The 19,492-nt window shown below is 43.2% G+C and overlaps 1 protein-coding gene across 2 annotated transcripts in view; it reads left to right on the forward strand.

The window, feature by feature from the left end:
- Nucleotides 1-19,492, forward strand: part of CDH20 (cadherin 20) — a 496,072-nt gene that overhangs the window by 340,486 nt on the left and 136,094 nt on the right. Inside the window, exon 1 of one of the 2 annotated variants that reach the window (XM_040353581.1) lies at nt 15,831-16,043. The exons of the other annotated variant lie outside the window; for it this stretch is intronic. The gene's annotated coding sequence lies outside the window, so the exon portion shown is untranslated. Of the gene's footprint in view, nt 1-15,830; nt 16,044-19,492 lie in introns of those variants that run through there. 2 annotated transcript variants of the gene reach the window in all.

Here is a 19,492-nt window from a genome sequence, read left to right on the forward strand (position 1 = left end):
ACATTTATATAAATATAAAAAACCATTATGAATACATATGTTACCTTTTTATAAATGATCACATTCCCTCTGTTCTGAGCTGCAAAAGAGCTTGAGGAGGTGAAGAAACAGCAGCACACTGAGCTTCCCGGTGAATGGCTGTGTAGCAAGGACAAGTTTGATCATTGGATGAGAACAGGCTGAGCTCCCAGCATAGCTAGAAAACTGACCACGCTGTGCTCTCCTGCTTAGCGTCGTCAGTTTTTATTAGGAAAGCAGATGGACTGGTAAGAGCACCAGGGATTTCACATAAAGGAAGCAGGGCCGTCTTAATAGCATCATGTGCCCCTGGGCAAAGTAATGCTCTAGGGCAGTGTTTCTCAACTCCAGTCCTCAAGGCGCACCAACAGGTCTTGTCTTCAGGCTTTCCATTATTTTGCACAGGTGATTTTATCAGTTTCATTGCCTTAGTAATTACCACAGCAGTTTCATCTGAGGGAAATCCTGAAAACATGACCTGTTGGTGCGCCCCGAGGACTGGAGTTGAGAAACACTGCTCTAGGGCCCCTACAATGGAGACAGTGCAGGTAAACAGAAATCAAGTAGGAAGGAGGTAGGGGATATCTAGGGTGTAGAGAGGTCAGAGTGCTGGGGGGATATCTGGGGTGTAGAGGGATCAGAGTGCTAGGGGGATATCTGGGGTGTAGAGGGATCAGAGTGCTGGGGGATAGCTGGGGTGTAGAGGGATCAGAGTGCTGGGGGGGTATCTGGGGTGTAGAGGGATCAGAGTGCTGGGGAGATATCTGGGGTGTAGAGGGGTCAGAGTGCTGGGGGGTATCTGGGGTGTAGAGGGGACAAAGTGCTGGAGGGATATCTGGGGTGTAGAGGGGTCAGAGTCCTGGGGGGATATCTGGGGTGTAGAGGGGTCAGAGTGCTTGGGAGATATCTGGGGTGTAGGGCGGTCAGAGTGCTGGGGGGGATATCTGGGGTGTAGAGGGGTCAGAGTGCTGGGGGGATATCTGGGGTGTAGAGGGGTCAGAGTGCTGGGGGGATATCTGGGGTGTAGAGGGATCAGAGTGCTGGGGGATAGCTGGGGTGTAGAGGGATCAGAGTGCTGGGGGGATATCTGGGGTGTAGAGGGATCAGAGTGCTGGGGACATATCTGGGGTGTAGAGGGGTCAGAGTGCTGGGGGGTATCTGGGGTGTAGAGGGGTCAAAGTGCTGGAGGGATATCTGGGGTGTAGAGGGGTCAGAGTGCTGGGGGGATATCTGGGGTGTAGAGGGGTCAGAGTGCTTGGGAGATATCTGGGGTGTAGGGGGGTCAGAGTGCTGGGGGGGATATCTGGGGTGTAGAGGGGTCAGAGTGCTGGGGGGATATCTGGGGTGTAGAGGGGTCAGAGTGCTGGGGGGATATCTGGGGTGTAGAGGGATCAGAGCGCTGGGGGATAGCTGGGGTGTAGAGGGTTCAGAGTGCTGGGGGGATATCTGGGGTGTAGAGGGATCAGAGTGCTGGGGAGATATCTGGGGTGTAGAGGGGTCAGAGTGCTTGGGAGATATCTGGGGTGTAGGGGGGTCAGAGTGCTGGGGGGGATATCTGGGGTGTAGAGGGGTCAGAGTGCTAGGGGGATATCTGGGGTGTAGAGGGGTCAGGGTGCAAGGGGGATATCTGGGATGTAGAGGGGTCAGAGTGCTAGGGGGATATCTGGGATGTAGAGGAGCAGCCTGGGTTCAAGGACCAGCTGCTTTGTGGAAAGGGCAGGGGCCCCCCATGCAGCTGGGGCTCCTGGGCAGTGCCCAGGTGTGCCCTCTCATTAAGACAGCCCTGAAAGGAAGCAATACAAAGCAATCAGGATACCTTTTCATACAAGTACATGGTATAACAGGGACATATCAGGAATATTAAGTGTTGGGGTAACAAACGCTTTAATTGAACAAGCTGAAATACGAAGCTGGTTAGTTATTATGCACAGCTGCACCAGATTCTGTTCGTCAGTTTTAGTAAATCATCTTCAATAGGTCACAAATGCCAATTTGTCAAGTTCCACCAAAGTTCTCTGGTTCATAAGCCATTCAGTTCTCCCGTGGTGCCCTTACAGCAGGGGTCTCGAACTGGCGGCCCTCCACTGGTGGCGGAACTACAAGTCCCATCATGCCTCTGCCCATGGGAGTCACGCTTGTAACTGTCAGCCTTGCAATGCCTCATGGGAATTGTAGTTCTGCAACAGCTGAAGGGCCACAAGTTTGAGACCCCTGCCTTACAGCAAAGTATAACATCATTGCCTTGGACATACAGGGGAGAGGTTGAGCTCCGGAGGCCACAATGCTACTTGCTCTGACATACTTAACAGAAAGCAGGCAGGCAATTATCAGTATGGACATGGAACAAAACTAAATATTGCCCACAGGCCATCAAGCTGGCAAGTATCCAGCCTGACAACCCTACCACCCTAGGCTATAACCTATGTTGCTTGTCCACAACAGATCTGCTTTATACAGTCATGGGAAGGTTATGTGTCTAAACAAAAATTCTAGGAATAAAAAAGTGCCCCAAACATTAGGTACAATATCCTAGAAAACTAACATTCCAAACATTGCGTTGTCCTATTTTATAAACTTTTACTAGTAGTACACTGTCAGAATTTTCTGTGCGGTTGAATTTATAAGAACAGACAATGTGTTGATGTTTCCAAAAGAACATTCAAGATATACAGTATATGGAAACTCTGGGGTTATTTGCTGCGTCTTGTATTTTTGTTATTGTAGCCCACCATTGCCTGTCAATGTATATAGACCACAGCTTTTTTACTAAGGTAGGCTCCTCAGTGCTACAGGGACAAGCAACGCCACAGCATTCAACAGTTACATTGAGACAAAATAGCTTCTGACAATGTCCCCGTTTTGCTATCCCTCTATGTTATGTGGCCTTGGGCAACATTATTCTTTTTTCCAACATAGATTATGATTCTATAGGACTATTGTGAGTTTAAAGAAGAACTAATCATATGTACTTATCACGTATTGCTTTGAAATGTGTTATTAGCAGTTCATTGTCTGGCAGAAGAAACATAAATAGATTTCTGATGTAACAAAATCATGGCACAGCAAAACAAACACTACAATTAATAACAAGTTTAATGGTTACATAGTTACATTGTAAAAAAAAATAACATCTACATTGAACTCAACATAAAAAACCCTTAAGGCCCCATTCACACCTAGGCGTTTTTACGCCTGAAGCGCTACGCTCACAAACGCCAGAGGGATGAATTAACATTATTTGCTATGGTGACTGTTCACACCTGAACGCCGAACGCCCAAACGCCTGTCGCGCGAAGCTCAAACAAGTCCAGGACCTTTTTTTGTCGCGCGTATCGTGCGGTTTGGGCGTATTTGAGCGTTTCCATTTCCCATAGAAAGTAATGGAAACGCTCGATTCAAGCGACTTGCGCGACAACGGGCGTTTGCTACGGGCGTTTCGTCGCTTTAATCAATAGAACTTGTCGCCCATGCAGAAGATTAAAAAAATCTACCAACATAGCAACAAGTGATGATAATGATGATAATTTTTCCTATTGGCTAAAATAAAAAACGTCGAAGTACAAAAACGTCGGACAATGCTGTATGCAAACGCGCAAATAAGCATGAATACGCGTGACAAAACGCCGGAAAAAAACGCCCAAAAAAACGACCGAACGACCGACGCTCAGGTGTGAATGCAGCCTAAAAGCCTCGTAGACACGCACGGTTTTCTCGGCCAGAAACAGCAAGAAAACTGCTGGCAGAGCTTTCTTGCCGAGTACACCGGGCGTGTGTACGAGGCTTTCAGGTTTCTCATTGAGAAAACTGCCCAGAATCTAAACGAAAAAAATAGAGAACCTGCTCTCTATTTTCTCGTTGTGATTCTCGGCAGTGTTTTCCTGCCGAGAAACCTGAGCGTGTGTATACTTACCTGTCTCCTAGGAATCCCGCGCTTGCTCGAAATGACTCCGACGCATGCGTAGTAGCTTTCAAGTCATAGGTAGGGTGAAGCAAGATGGCAGCGATGGCATTAAAGGTGCCGAGCGCATGTTCGTCGTTGTCAATGACGTCACCACGTTCGTGCCATTCAAAAGAACAGCGGTTCTTTTGAATCGTACGTGTGTACACTCGGCTGGCAAGAAAATCTTGCCAGGAATCTCGTCAGGAAAAACGTTTTTTTCCTGACGAGAATCCCGGCTGTGTGTACAGGGCTTAAGACCAGCTTCACACTGAGCCGCTAAAGCGCCACTCATTTTAGCGGTACTTTAGCGCTGTTTCATTTTTGCCCACTAGTAGGGTGCTTTTAACCCCCCCCTCCCGCTAGCAGCCGAAGAAGGGGTTAAACACGCTTGTGTTGTGATGCTTCCAAATCGCTTTTCAGTCGCTTTGGAAGTGCTGCCTATTTATTTCAATAGGCAGGGCGTTTTGGGAGCGCTGTATACAGCGCTCCAAAACCGCCCAAAGATGCTGCTTGCAGCACTTTTTCTATCGTCCCGCAAGCGCACTACCCCAGTGTGAAAAGTCACACTCAAATGAATGGGAGGTGTTTTTCAGGAGTTATTTAGGGGCTACTGTATTTCTAGCGCTAAAACGTCTGAAAACCATCTCAGTGTGAGGCCTCGTACACACGACCGACTTTCTCGGCAAAAACCAGCAAGAAACTTGTGTGTCGTGTGTACATTTTTAGACGAAGAAACTGTCGAGGAACTCGACGAGCCAAAAAGAGAGCATGTTCTCTTTTTCCTTGATGGGAATGGAGAAAATTGGCTTGTCGAGTTCCTCGACAGCCTAACAAGGAACTCGACAAGCAAAATGATGTGTTTCGCCCGTCGAGATCCTCGGTCGTGTGTACGAGGTCTGAAGCTGGCCTTATATTCTTACATTTTCAAAAATTCCAATTGATAAAGAGAAAGGCATTAACTTTTGTTAAGCTCAACAGAACTTTTAGTTTTAATTAGCTAAATTTATTCCAGGTACATCAAAACAAAAGATGTGTAATGCCTACTTTCTTTAACCCCTCGACGCCGGCCACACGCAAATATGTGACCTCTTGGTAGGTGGGCCTTGGCGACATGCAGTCACATATTTGCATGAATTAGTGTGAATACAGCTGTGCTGAGAGCATGCACTCCAGGCACAGTTACCAGTGGCTAACGGAAAACTCCCATCACTACTTGCGGTAGGGAGCTTTATGATCATGTGACCGCTCAGACAACGAATCATGGCAGTCACATGATCATAAACCCTGTCCCGCCTCCCAAAATCCTAAACCTCATCAAGGGCCAGGAGGCGCAAGCTCCAAGGGGTTAAACAAAAGCAACAACAGGATGAGTAAAACATCTATCTCTGCCTGTAAGCTGTAGAAAAGAACCCTTGCTCTCTGTATGGAAGCAGTGGTCTCTCTGCAGAGATTTAACATGCCCCCCTGCTGAGTCAGAGATAGACATCTCCAATCAGCAAAGTTCACACCCTGTAAGAATGCAGTTTACCACAAGGATAATTGTTTGCTTTGTGTCCGATTCACAACCACAATACCACATATATGCATTTCAACCCCTTGGTGCTGACAGTACACAGATAAGTGGCCTCACTGGACTTTTCTGTGGGGCATAATCTGTGTATCTGTCTTTGTGCTAGGAGCACGCCGCACAGTGCACTCCCAGCACAGAGACCGGGGTCTCACCGGGAGCCTTGGGTCCCGGACTAATGATAGGGACCCACAACTCCCAGTTCCGGTTCACCTGATCACTGTGATAGCCTCTGATTGGCTATTACAGTGAGCAGTCACTCTGAAGCCTGCCTCTGTGGTTCTCTCTCTCTGTGAATTGAGAGGAAAGATATATTATATCTCTTTCTCTCCTTGCAGAGAGAGGAGCAAATAACTTTGTTTTAAAAAATAAAAATTCATAATAATTATAATAATAAAAATAAAGAATTAAAGAACAAAATAAGAAAAAATACCTCAATCAAGGATTGATCTAGGTCAGTGCCAGGGTTAGTGTTTGGTGCAAGTGAGGGCCAAAGGTTAAGGTCAGGGTCAGTATATTTTGGACAGAATTTTTTTTTTTACTTTTTTTTAATTAGTATAAGTGTCAATTGATGTCTCTGGGCCAGATTCAGATAGAGATACGCCGTCGTATCTCCTGATACGCCGTCGTATCTCTGAGTTCCGTCTGTCGTATATATGCGCCTGATTCATAGAATAAGGTTCCGCATAGATCTCCCTAAGATCCGACAGGTGTAAGTGACTTACACCGTCGGATCTTAGGCTGCAATTCCAGGCCGGCCGCTAGGTGGCGTTTCATTTTTTTTTACGCATTGAATATGCAAATTAAGATTTCCGCCGATTTAGAAACGAACGACAGCCCGGGGCATTTTTTTTACGTCGTTTGCGTTTGGCTTTTTCCGACGTATAGTTACTGCTGCTATATGCGGCGTATTCTACGTTAAGTATGGCCATCGTTCTTGGGTTGAATTTTGATTTTTTTATGTCGTTTGCGTAAGTCGTTTGCGAATACGGGGGGACGTAATTTACGTTCACGTCGAAACCAATGACATCCTAGCGGCGTCATTTGGAGCAATGCACGCTGGGAAATTTAGCGGACGGCGCATGCGCAGTTCGTTCGGCGCGGGGACGCGCCTGATTTAAATGTTACACACCCCCTAGCTGCGGAATTTGAATTCCGCCTGGGGATTTACGATCCGCAGGCGCAACTTTAGAGGCAAGTGCTTTCTGAATAAAGCACTTGCCTCAAAAACTTGCGCCGGCGGATCGTAAATCAGATAGGTTAGCGGATCTTTAGATCCCCGTAACCTATCTGAATCTAGCCCAGTGTGCTTTAGGTAGGATACAAAAGAAAAATATGCGCTATTGTTTCTGGGCTGCACTACGGGTACAAACAACAAATAACATACAAATAAGTGGTATCGCTACAATCACAGGGAGCAGGAGAATTAATTGTGCGTTGTTCTTTGGTGGTAGGTTATGGCAGTAACAAGAAATATACAGCTACTTTAAAAAAATAAAAATAAAACTATTTTTGAACAGTTTCCTTTGATAATAAAAAAAAATAATAAGGAGATATCTATTACCACTTACCACAAAATGAAAGCCCAATTTGTCCTGAAAAAAAAAGCTATAATCCACCTAGATGCACAAAGTGGTTGTGATGATATGTACAGTTTTCCTAACACATGTCAAAGTTGCAAAATTGTGCTTAGGCATTAACATTTTCTTTTACTCTTAGGCACAAAGGTGTTAATTCAACACACGTAAATGCATGTAAATGCACATCAATGTATCACAACAAGTCTATTGAGACAAGAAAAAGCCTTTTTATTATTTTATCTCTTACAACTCAGGGAACCATACATCAGCCATCTTAGAGGGGAAGTAGAAAGTGTACAGTTGAAAGCTGGCTAGTAAGGTGACTCAGTGGCAGGGTTTATAGAAATAGATGAGTGACCTCATAAGTTCTGGTATAAGGTCCAAAACTGCCCTTTACTTTCATGTTGTGTAAGCAACAAATGCACTCAATAGCGCAGCTCGGCTTGCTCCAACTACTCAATGTCCTCACATTCATGTCAACCACTAACATGTTGCCACCCCACATGATGTCCGGAGTGTCACGTGTGGCAGGTGAAAACATTTTAAAGACTTTTTTGTCTTAAAATAAAAAAAACAGGTAGTGAGACATGTTTTATTCTGATAAAAGTTATGCAAGGAAAAAAAAAAAACATTTTAACTTTAGAACCACTTTAAAGAATGTTTTATATATACACTGCTCAAAAACACTTTGAAAACATATCAGATCTCAATGGGCTAAATCTCATGCTGGATATCTAAACAGATATGGACTGGGTAATGTGTTAGGAATTAGGAATGAGTTAGGAATGAAAGGATGGCACATCATTTGATGGAAATGAAAATTATCCACCTACAGGGGGCTGAATTCAAAGACACCCTGAAAATCAAAGTGAACAAATTATGCAAGAAGCTAGTCCATTTTGCTGAAATTTCATTGCAACAACTCAACATGGTTCTCAGTAGTTTGTATGCCCCCCATGTGCTTGTATGCATGCCTGACAACATCAGGGCATGCACCTAATCAGATGACGGATGGTGTCCTGGGGTATTTCCTCCCAGATCTGGACCAGAGCATCACTGAGCTCCTGAACAGACTGAGGTGCAACCTGGCGGCACCGGATGGACCGAAAAATAATGTCCCAGAGGTGTTCTTTTGGATTTAGGTCAGGTGAGCGTGGGGGCCATTCAATGGTATAAATTTCTTCATCCTCCAGGAACTGGCTGCATGCTCTCTCCACATGAGGCCGGGCATTGTCGTGCACTAGGAGGAACCCAGGACCCACTGCACCAGCGTAGGGTCTGACAATGGGTCCAAGAATTTCATCCTGATACCTAATGGCAGTCAGGGTGCCATTGTGTAGCCTGAAGAAGTCTGTGCGTCCCTCCATGGATATGCCTCCCCAGACCATCACTGACCCACCACCAAACCAGTCATGCTGAACGATATTACAGGCAGCATAAAATTTACTGTGGCCTCTCCAGACCCTTTCACGTCTGTCACATATGCTCACGGTGAACCTGCTCTCATATGTGAAAAGCATGGGGCACCAGTGGCGGGCCTGCCAATTCTGGTGTTCAATGGAAAATGCCAATCAAGCTCCACAGTGTCTGGCAGTGAGCACAGAGCACACTAGAGGACGTCGGGCCCTCGGGCCACCCCCATGAAGTCTGTTTCTGATTTGTTTGGTCAGAGACATTCACACCAGTGGCCTGCTGGAGATCATTTTGTAGGGCTCTGGTAGTGCTCATCGTTTTCCTCCTTGTACAAAGGAGCAGATACCGGTCCTGCTGATGGGTTAAGGACCTTATACGGCTCTGTTTAGCTCTCCTAGAGTAACTGTCTGTCTCCTGGAATCTCCTCCATGCTCTTGAGACTGTGCTGGGAGATACGGCAAACCTTCTGGCAATGGCACTTATTGATGTGCCATCCTGGAGGAGTTGGATTGCCTGTGCAACCTTTATAGGGTCCAAGTATCGCTGTGTGCTATCAGTAGTGACACTAGTGACACTGACCCTAGCCAAATGCAAAACTAGTCAGAAAAGATGAGTAGGGAAAAAAATGTCAGACACCTCCACCTGAAAAACCATTCCTGTTTTGGAGGTCGTCTCATTGTTGCCCATCTAGTGCACCTGTTGTTTATTTAAATTAACAGCAAAGCAGCTGAAACTGATTAACAACCCCCTCTGTATACACCCCTCCCCCTCTGCTACTTAACTGACCAGATCAATATCCCAGGAGTTCTGATGCAAAAGTGTTCCTTTAATTTTTTTGAGCAGTGTATTATGAATATTCATTAGTTTAATTAATTGAAGCGAGAATTGCTTTCATGTGTTTTATTTTTATTTGTTTTAAATTGTAGTTATATTTTCTTTTTTGTTTTTCTTTTATACTCAGTTACAATAACTGGGGAGGAAAATGGAAGTTTGTGGCTTCACGAAAGAATACTGATGAACTGGCAGGCTCACCCAGTAATTACCTCTTAAAATTTAGATCATTTACCTTTGGTTCCAGACTGAGAAATCTCAAGTTTTGGGTTTAAAGGCACATCAAATTGTTTTTCCCAAGTGAATCTGATATACATCACTGTAATTTGTATTACAGTTTGGACGTACATGGACAGTTTGACTGTTTGGACATACATTAAACTACTATTGCAAAACATCTGCCTTATCTCTAATGCCCCGTACACACGATCGGGATTCCCGGCGGTAAAAAGTCCATCAGCAATCCTGGGGGAAAACCGATAACCTGCTCGGTCACTTACCCCGTGTACACACCAGAGGTTTTCCCATCCGATGGGAAAACTGGTTGTTTGTATGAGGCATAAGCCCTTTTCCTTCTTCAATACGCTCAGAAAAATGCCCTGCTGGTGGTACATTTTTTGTCTCTGTGATGATACCTTTACATTACTATCTGGTCACATTTACATACTGTCCTGCTGCTGGCCATTTTTTTCTTTATTCAAACAATGGCAAAAGACTATACTTACTATGGTATTTTTGAAAAACGGGGCATATGGGGATACAGCAGGAGGTTGTGGTGTACTTGGGTGAGGGTTTGGTGTTTTAGGTGCAAAGTGTTTTACATTTTTTTTTCTAAGGATAAAGCGAGGTGCTGAGAAATAAATTATCTCTTGAATAGACTAACTGCCTAATTCCTTATTGACCATTTGAAGCCAGCTAACCTAATTTCAAAGGTCAGGCAGTGCTTTATGGTTACAAAGAAGTCAGCCTGGATCCACGGTGAATGCATAGTACTGGCCAATGCAAACCTCCTCATGTATAATGATACTGTATTAGACAAGCTCCTCCTCTTGCGTCATGCGACTTTTTTTAATAACAACTAATACTAGAATGTTTTAATAGAGGGACCATGCTGTTTGCAGGATTATTGTTCAGCTCTGCAAACCATCAAATAAGAAAGAGTAGAGACAGTTTTGTGTTTCCTGAACACACCTTCCTCTACTATTCTCTTGATGAACTTAGCCAAAATGTTCCAATTTCGACTGAATGAAAAACAAAATAAGGAAAAGGTTGTAAAGGTAGAAGTTTTTTTTAAATCTTAGTGCATTCTATGCATTAAGGTAAAAAGCCTTATATGTGCTGCAGCTCACTAGCCCCCCTAATACTTACTTGAGCCCATCTAGATCCAGCGATGTTGCAGGAGTATCTCGGCTACCCAGGACTCCCCTCCTCATTGGCTGGGACAGTCAATCAGCCAATGAGGAGAGAAACGGGTGGAGCCAGGCCAAGGCTCCATGTCTAAATGGACACAGGGATCCGTGGCTCGGCTTGAAAGGCCCCCAGAGCAAGCTGCTCACTCAACAGGAGGGAGGAGCCAGAAGCGCAGAAGAGGGACAAGAGAAGAGGAGGATCTGGGCTTCTCTGTGCAAAACGACTGCACAGAGCAGGTGGGTATAACATTTTTATTATTTTTAACTAAAAAAAGAGCCTTTAGTATCACTTTAATGTACCTTGTGCATTTTGGAGCTTGGAGCTCTTTACACTAAACCCTGTTGCTCTGAGCATTGTCCAACTTTCCATTAGTGTAAACACATCCCTGTCAAAAGGTTATATGTATGATCAGGTATCAGTACTTTTAAAAGTGTGTAGCTATTTTGGGGACCCTTCTTAAATTGACCCTCCTGCTAAAGTGCATGTGAGCTGGTAGCATAGCAGGGGGCCACTTGCTTGCTGCCCTCTTACTGATAGGCATATCAGCCCACATAGCTGGTGGGTGTCCATGCTGGTATACAAACTATTTTGCTTTACACTAAAGCGCCACTCGTTTTAGCGGTACTTTAGCGCTGTTTAATTTTTGCCCGCTAGCAGCCGAAGAAGGGGATAAACATGCTTGTGTTGTGACGCTTCCAAACCGCTTTTCAGTCGCTTTGGAAGTGCTGCCCATTCATTTCAATGGGCAGGGCGTTTTGGGTGCGCTGTATACAGCGCTCCCAAACCGCCCCAAAGATGCTGCTTGCAGGACTTTTCCTATCGTCCCGCAAGCGCACTACCCCAGTGTGAAAAGTCACACTGAAATGAATGGGAGGCGTTTTTCAGGAGTTATTTAGGGGCTATTTCTAGCGCTAAAATGCCTGTAAACCATCTCAGTGTGGAGCTGGTCTTATATTCTTACATTTTAAAAAATTCCAATTGATAAAGAGAAAGGCATTAACTTTTGTTAAGCTCAAAAGAACTTTTAGTTTTAATTAGCTAAATTTATTCCAGGTACATCAAAATAATAGATTTTTAACCACTTGCCGCCCGCCATATAGCAAAATGATGTCGGCAAAGTGGTTTCCATATCCTGACTGGACGTCATATGACGTCCTCAGGATATTGAGCCGCTGCGCGCCCCCGGGGGCGCGCATCGCGGCGATCATTGTTGCAGGGTGTCAGTCTGACACCCCGCAACACTGATCTAGGTAAAGAGTCTCTGACGGAGACTCTTTACCACGTGATCAGCCGTGTCCAATAACGGCTGATCACGATGTAAACAGGAAAAGCCGGTAAGCAGCTTTTCCTCACTCGCATCTGTCAGACGCGAGTAGAGGAGAGCCGATCGGCTTCTCCTCTTACAGGGGGGTTTGTGCTGATCGATTATCAGCACAGCCCTCCCGAGGATGCCCACACTAGTCCACCAGGGATGCCACTAGACCACCAGGGATGCCCACCACAGGTATGCCACCCTAGATCACCAGGGATGACAATGACAATGAGAAATAATGGATGCCAGTCAGTGCCCACAATGGATGACAATCAGTGCCCACAATGGGCATCACTGATTGGCAGGCATTATTGTTTGGCACTGATTGGCATCCATTAGTACAACACACTACAGCATATTAGTTCCACCTATCAGAGCCCATCTATGCCCATCCGTGCCACCTATCAGTGCCCATCAATGCCGCCTATCAGTGCCCATCCATGCCGCCAATCCGTGCCCATCCATGCCGCCTATCAGTGCCCATCCATGCCACCTATCAGTGCCCATCCATGTCGCCTATCTATGCCCATCCATGCTGCCTATCCGTGTCGCCTATCAGTGCCCATCCATGCCACCTATCAGTGCCGCATATTACTGCCCATCATCAGTGCCCATCAATGCCAGCTCTTCAGTGCGACCTCATCAGTGCCCACCAGTGCCACCTTATCAGTGCCCATCAGTGCAGTACCATCAGTGCCCATCAGTGAAGGAGAAAACATACTTTTTTCTAATATTTTGTAACTGAAACAAAAAATAAACGTTTTTTTTTTCTCTAAATTTTCAGTAATTTTTTATTTATTTTTTGCAGAAAATAAAAATCCCAGAGGTGATCAAATACCACCAAAAGAAAGCTCTATTCGTGGGAACAAAATGATAAAAATTTAGTTTGGGTACAGTGTAACATGACCGCGCAATTGTCATTCAAAGTGCAACAGCGCTGAAAGCTAAAAATTGGTCTGGGCAGGAAGGTGTATAAGTACCCTGTATGGAAGTGGTTAAAGCCTACTTTCTTTAACCCCTCGACACCGCCCGCACGCAAATATGCAACCTCTTGGTAGGTGGGCCTTGGCGACATGCAGTCACATATTTGCATGAATTAGTGTGAATACAGCTGTGCCGAGAGCATGCACTCCAGGCACAGTTACCAGCGGCTAACGGAAATCTCCCATCACTACTTGCGGTCGGGAGCTTTCTGATCATGTGACCGCTCAGGCAGCGCATCATGGCAGTCACATGATCATAAACCCCCGTCCCGCCTCCCAAAATCCTAAACCTCATCAAGGGCCAGGAGGCGCAAGCTCCAAGAAGTTAAACCAAAGGAAACAACTGGATGAGTAAAACATCTATCTCTTCATGCAAGTTGTAGAAAATAACCCTTGCTCTCTGTATGGAAGCAGTGGTCTCTCTGCAGAGGTTTAACATGTCCCCTGCTGAGTCAGAGCTAGACATCTCCAATCAGCAAAGTTCACACCCTGTAAAGCCCTGTACACATGATCGGATATCTGATGGAATCTAATCCGATGGATTTTTTCGTCGGATATCCGATGAAGCTGACTTTCATTAGTCTTTCCTACACACCATCAGTCAAAAATCCGACCGTGCCAAAACGCGGTGACGTAAACCCCTACCACGTGCTGAGAAAAATGAAGTTCAATGCTTCCGAGCATGCGTCGACTTGATTCTGAGCATGCGTGGATTTTTCTCCGAAGGAATTCCACACAGACGATCAGTTTTTACTATTGTTTTTTTTTTTTCATCGGAAAAATGTAAAACATGTTCTATTTTTTAACACCGATGGAAAAAAGACAGATGGGGCCCATACACGATCGGTTTGTCCGATGAAAAAAGTCCACCGGTCTGTTTTCATTGGACAAACCGATCGTGTGTACACGGCTTAGGAGTGCAGGTTACCACAAGGACAATTGCTGGTGGGTGCCCATGCTGGTATACAAACTACAGGGTGGGCCATTTATATGGATCCACCCAGGTGTGGCATTTACCGTATTTATCGGCGTATACCGCGCACTTTTTTGCCCTGAAAATCAGGGCAAAATCGTGGGTGCGCGGTATACGCCATACCCGCTTTCCCGCGCTGAGTTTTGAATACTGCGCCGACATATACCGAGCGCAGTACACTCGGGTATAGTCGGCCAGTCTCTGCTCCTTCCGCGCTTACGTCCTGGACGTACAGGACGTGAGCGTGAGAGTTGCCGAACCTGCCCGACAATACACGAGTGTACTGAGCTCTGTATATGTCGGCGCAGTATTCAAACTTGGCGCGGGAAACGAGCGGGGAGGACGCCGCAGAAGGACGCCGGACGCGGCGAAGAGGACACCCGAAGCCCGCAGACAGACCCAACGAAGAGGACACCCGAAGCCGCAGATGGACGCCGGACCCGACGAGGCCGCCGATGGACGCCGCGCAAGACACCAAAAGTGTAAGTACAAAAAAAACTTTTTTTCCACAGGATTCGGGGCCACTTTAGGGGTGCGCGGTATACGCGGGAGCACGTTATACTGCGATAAATACGGTATATGGATACACTTTAATAAAATGGGAATGGTTGGTGATATTAACTTCCTGTTTGTGGCACATTAGTATATGTAAGGGGGGAAACTTTTCAAGATGGGTGGCCATTTTGAAGTCGGACATTTTGAATCCAACTTTTGTTTTTGGTGTATCCATATAAATGGCCCACCCTGTATATTGTAATCCGTAAACATAAGCTTGTTCCTGAATTTTCTATATTGGCAACATGCGCTATTTTGTAAAAAAAAAAATATGAAATAATCCTTTTTATCCTTTATAAGTTTATTTTAAGATCAGAAATTTGCATGAAAATCCCGAGAACAAACAGCAGAATCATCTATGTATCAGATTACTTTTATAGACATAAGATGAGCAAGAAAATCTTTTCCTCTTGTGTAAAAGAAGCCACTAATTAAGAAATATAATTAATTGCTGGCATATTAAATACTGCACCGCAAACAAAACCAACGTGTTTCTTTTCCCTGGAGCTCCAATTTCAGTAAAGAATAGCGCAGGCAGGCCCTGTGTCCTTGTGACTCATCAGAATTAAAGATCCAATAAGTTTCTCAGATAAAACTTGCTGCTCAGATGGCAGGGATGTACATTTATGTACAATATAATCTCTCTACAATTACTAGGCTGCCAGCAGTCTAAAGCAAACACAAAAAAAAATGTAACTAGAGGATGCTAATAACGACAGCATTCTCCCGGAGTACTGTAATTCCTAATTAATAATGATTTAAAAGACCAGCCCAGATGCATTGTTTATTTGCATAAAAGGATATGCGACATTAAAAGGCTTGAGCTTCTAATTAGGTACAGAGAGCATCCAATTAATCTCGGAAATATAAAGAAAGGTTACAGGGCTCTCTTATATCACAGCTTATATGCATGTTGTTTGTCAGCCTAATGAAACAAGCTACCTGCAGCAACACCGACCAAAGAGAATTTCTAAATGCTTCTCTTTAATTTCATTTTTAAGACTCAACGAGAGTACATACAACGTGGTCTTTGATCAATATATAATTTAAATATGAGAATTTTGAGTTGATTTTTTCTTCTTTTTTTTTTTTTTTTTTTTTATCATAATGGAGCGCGGTCAATGCATCCAGAGATTTTCACTTGTGAATGACTTCTTACATAAGTCTCAGAGGGCATGCTCAGTGATTCGGCTTGGAGGGGGTGGGATGCAAGAGGAGGGAGAATAGCAGATTGAAGCACAGATGCTGATTGGTGTGTCTTTTTGAAATTCTCTTGTTTAGTTCTCAGTGAAAGTTGCTTGCCCTCACAAGTGACACAATTCTAGTGTTCCTAATTTAAGAGAGCGAAAGGCAGCACAGTTGCTTTACAGGAATTACAAGTTTTATATCATTGGAATCCTAAGTGGACTGAACAGCACTTTATCAAAGAATCTGGACCAAAGGAGAAAAAGAGAAAAAGAGGTAGGTCCCTGTTAACATTTTTATGTCAATGATGCTAAACAGAAAGCAGTCTTTTGATTTTAAAAACACACATTTATATATTTTATATATATATAAGTATATATATATATATATATATATATATATATATATATATATATATATATATATACACATATATATAAAAATATATATATATATATATATATATATATAAATAAATATATATATATATATATATATATATATATATATATATATATATATATATATTAAAATAAAATAAATATATATATATATAAACATGTGTATATATATATATATATATATATATATATATATATATATATATATATATATATATATATATACATGTGTACGTATTTGAAATCAAAAGACTGCTTTCTGTCTTCTTTTCTTTTAAATTTAAATGCATATATTTTTATATATATATATATATATATATATATATATATTTTATATATATATATATATGTGTGTGTATATATATATATACTTATATATGTGTGTGTATATATATATACATATACTGGAATGTATTTATTTTTAATGCTGTGACCCATAGGTTGTTTAAAATGTAAGCTAGCTTAGCAAAGAAAAAAATATATATATATGTATATAAATCAATAACGCAGATGCTGCTGAATCACAAGCAAACTGTCAACAGTTGCCTCTGATTAAAATGACCATTGGCAATATTGAAACTGTGCAATATTTAACCGCTTCCATACAGGGCATTTTCACCCCCTTCCTGCCCAGACCAATTTTTAGTCTTCAGCGCTGTTGGACTTTGAATGACAATTGCGCGGTCGTGCAACACTGTACCCAAATGAAATCTTTATGTTTTTTTCTCCTCCACAAAGAGAGCTTTCTTTTGGTGGTATTTGATCATCTCTGCGTTTTTTTTATTTTTTGCGCTCTAAACAAAAGAAGAGCGACAATTTTGAAAAAAAAAACACAATATTTTTTACTTTTTGATTTAATAAATATCAATTTTTTTTCCTCAGTTTAGTCCGATACGTATTCTTCTACATATTTTTGGTAAAAAAATTGCAATAAGCGTATATTGATTGGTTTGCGCAAAAGTTATAGCGTCTACAAAATAGGGGATAGATTTATGGCATTTTTATTTATTTTTATTTGTTTACTAGTAATGGCGGCGATCTGAGATTTTTATTGTGACCGTGACATTGCGGCGGGCATATCGCACACTTTTGACAAGTTTTTTGGGACCATTCACATTTATACAGCGATTAGTGCTATAAAACTGCACTGTTACTGTGTAAATGTGACTGGTAGGGAAGGGGTTAACACTTGGGGGCGCTGAAGGGGTTAATATGTTCCCTATTGAGTGATTCAAACTGTAGGGGGAGGGGGACTCACAAGGGGAGGAGACCGATCTGTGTTCCTCTGTACTGGGAACACACATCGGTCTCCTCACTTCTGACAGGAGGTGGATCTGTGTGTTTACACACACAGATCCACACTCCTGCCGTGATCGCGGGCAATCGCGAGTGCCCGGCGGACATCGCGGGCGCCGGTCACGCGCACCCGGTCACGATGCCGGTCACGGTGCCGCGAGCGCAGGCGCCCCCTAGATGGCCGGGAAGAAAGGACGTCATATGACGTTCACCCGAAGGGAGGGTTCCTGCCGGCGTCATATTATTATGGCCCGGTAAGGAACGGGTTAACAATACCCCTTAAGGGTAAAAAGCCCCAAGGACCTAGACTTTTGTCACATCACAGCCATAACATGTCTGTCGTTTGTCTTTTAGTTGTCTAATGAATGAATGAAGAACTTGTATAGCGCGGCACATGCGAACTAAATCGCCTCTGGGCCTAATCGCCTAATTGCCTAATGTAAAATGTAATGCTTGCCACGTACAGGCTGATTTATTAGCTGATGTCATGAATATTTATGCTTACTATACTCCATTAGTACAATGATGACAAACTTTTCAATATTTCCCAGTGGAATACTTTACCCATAGTGGTATAAAATAAACTGCACGGTGAACTTCTTTGTCATTTACAAAAAATAATTAGCAAAAGTAACAGATTAGTTCTGCCACATAAAGAATGGGCACGCGTTGGATGTTCTCTCACTTTGAAGAGAGATCTGTACTCCCTTTGGTCTTCTTAACATCCACAGCTACAAAGATGCTTTGCAAAGGCACCGTCAAAATATATTTACCAAGAAAAGTTATCAGGATACATATATCACTGACTTGCCTGTAGCAAACTGAAAACTGACCGGTTGTGATGGGTTACTGCACTTTATATATTGCCATTGCTGTTTGTATGGTCCATGTTGGCTTTAGGGTTCCAAAACTGCTGTAAAACTTTCTGTAGAACTTTTTAAGCTGGATGTACGACATAAAAATAGAAAGCGGTGGAGGAACTGAATTTCCACTTAAAATAAGTAATGTGCTGGCAAGTCATGGACAAATGATGCTAAACTGACTTTATTAATAACTAGATTACTATGCATCCCTGCCTTATTTAATAAGACTTTAAAGAGTCTTCTAGACACATTTTTTTTCGCTGGGTTTAATTTCCTTCTCACCTTTTGTGACAGCATGATGGAAAAGGTTGTTTCAGCTATCTTTACCAAGCCTGAATAATGAGGCTGATTGTTTTCCATTCATGTACACATAATGTCGATTTACTATGCTGAGAGGGGAGAAAACACTTCTCCCGAAATACTAATTGGGATTAGAAATGTTGCATTGCTAGAGGGAATGTTAGAGAGTAGACATCCCTTACATTACACCATATTACTGTGGCGATTCAAATATTGCAGAGCGGAAATGCTCTTTATGTGTGCACTGTACTTAAATCAAATAAGCACTTCATTACTTTCTTTTATGTATATATGTGCTTTTGACTATGAACCCAAGCTCCAAGGCAGAAATTAATGAGAAACCGTTTCTTCACTCCTATGCAGAAATGCAGCTTATTAATTGGATTCATTTCAAATAGCTGCAGGGAAATTAGGGATGGGTGTCTGTTTTGTATTTTCCACATACTATCTAACAAGGTATCAATGAGGTTGTCCCTTTTCATTTACAAGAGCAGAGGACCCATCTGAATACAGTACAAAGCAGCGGAGCTGTTGGTTGGGTGAATAGAGGAGGACTGGGTACTTGCAAAGGGCGATCATGTCACAGCATCTCTTTGAAGCAGATTCACTGTTCTAATACAGTCTCCTAGCGTAGAGGGGAACACATCAAGTTTCCATGCCAAGTGCCCATTCAAACGTTGCTGCCTCTGCTGAGTTCTCACACACAACTCAGAGAGTCATTTTTTTTCCTAGAGAACAAAGACTTTGGTAACTCTGGTATTTAAAAAAAAAAGAAAGACTGTTCCTTGTGTTACTATATTAGGATAAATAAACAGACTATTCCACACATGTATTCTGAATTTCAAATTTGGCAATGTAAAAATGC

The sequence above is a fragment of the Rana temporaria genome, chromosome 5 (genome assembly GCF_905171775.1).
Source record: "Rana temporaria chromosome 5, aRanTem1.1, whole genome shotgun sequence".
Taxonomy (NCBI): Eukaryota; Metazoa; Chordata; class Amphibia; order Anura; family Ranidae; genus Rana; species Rana temporaria.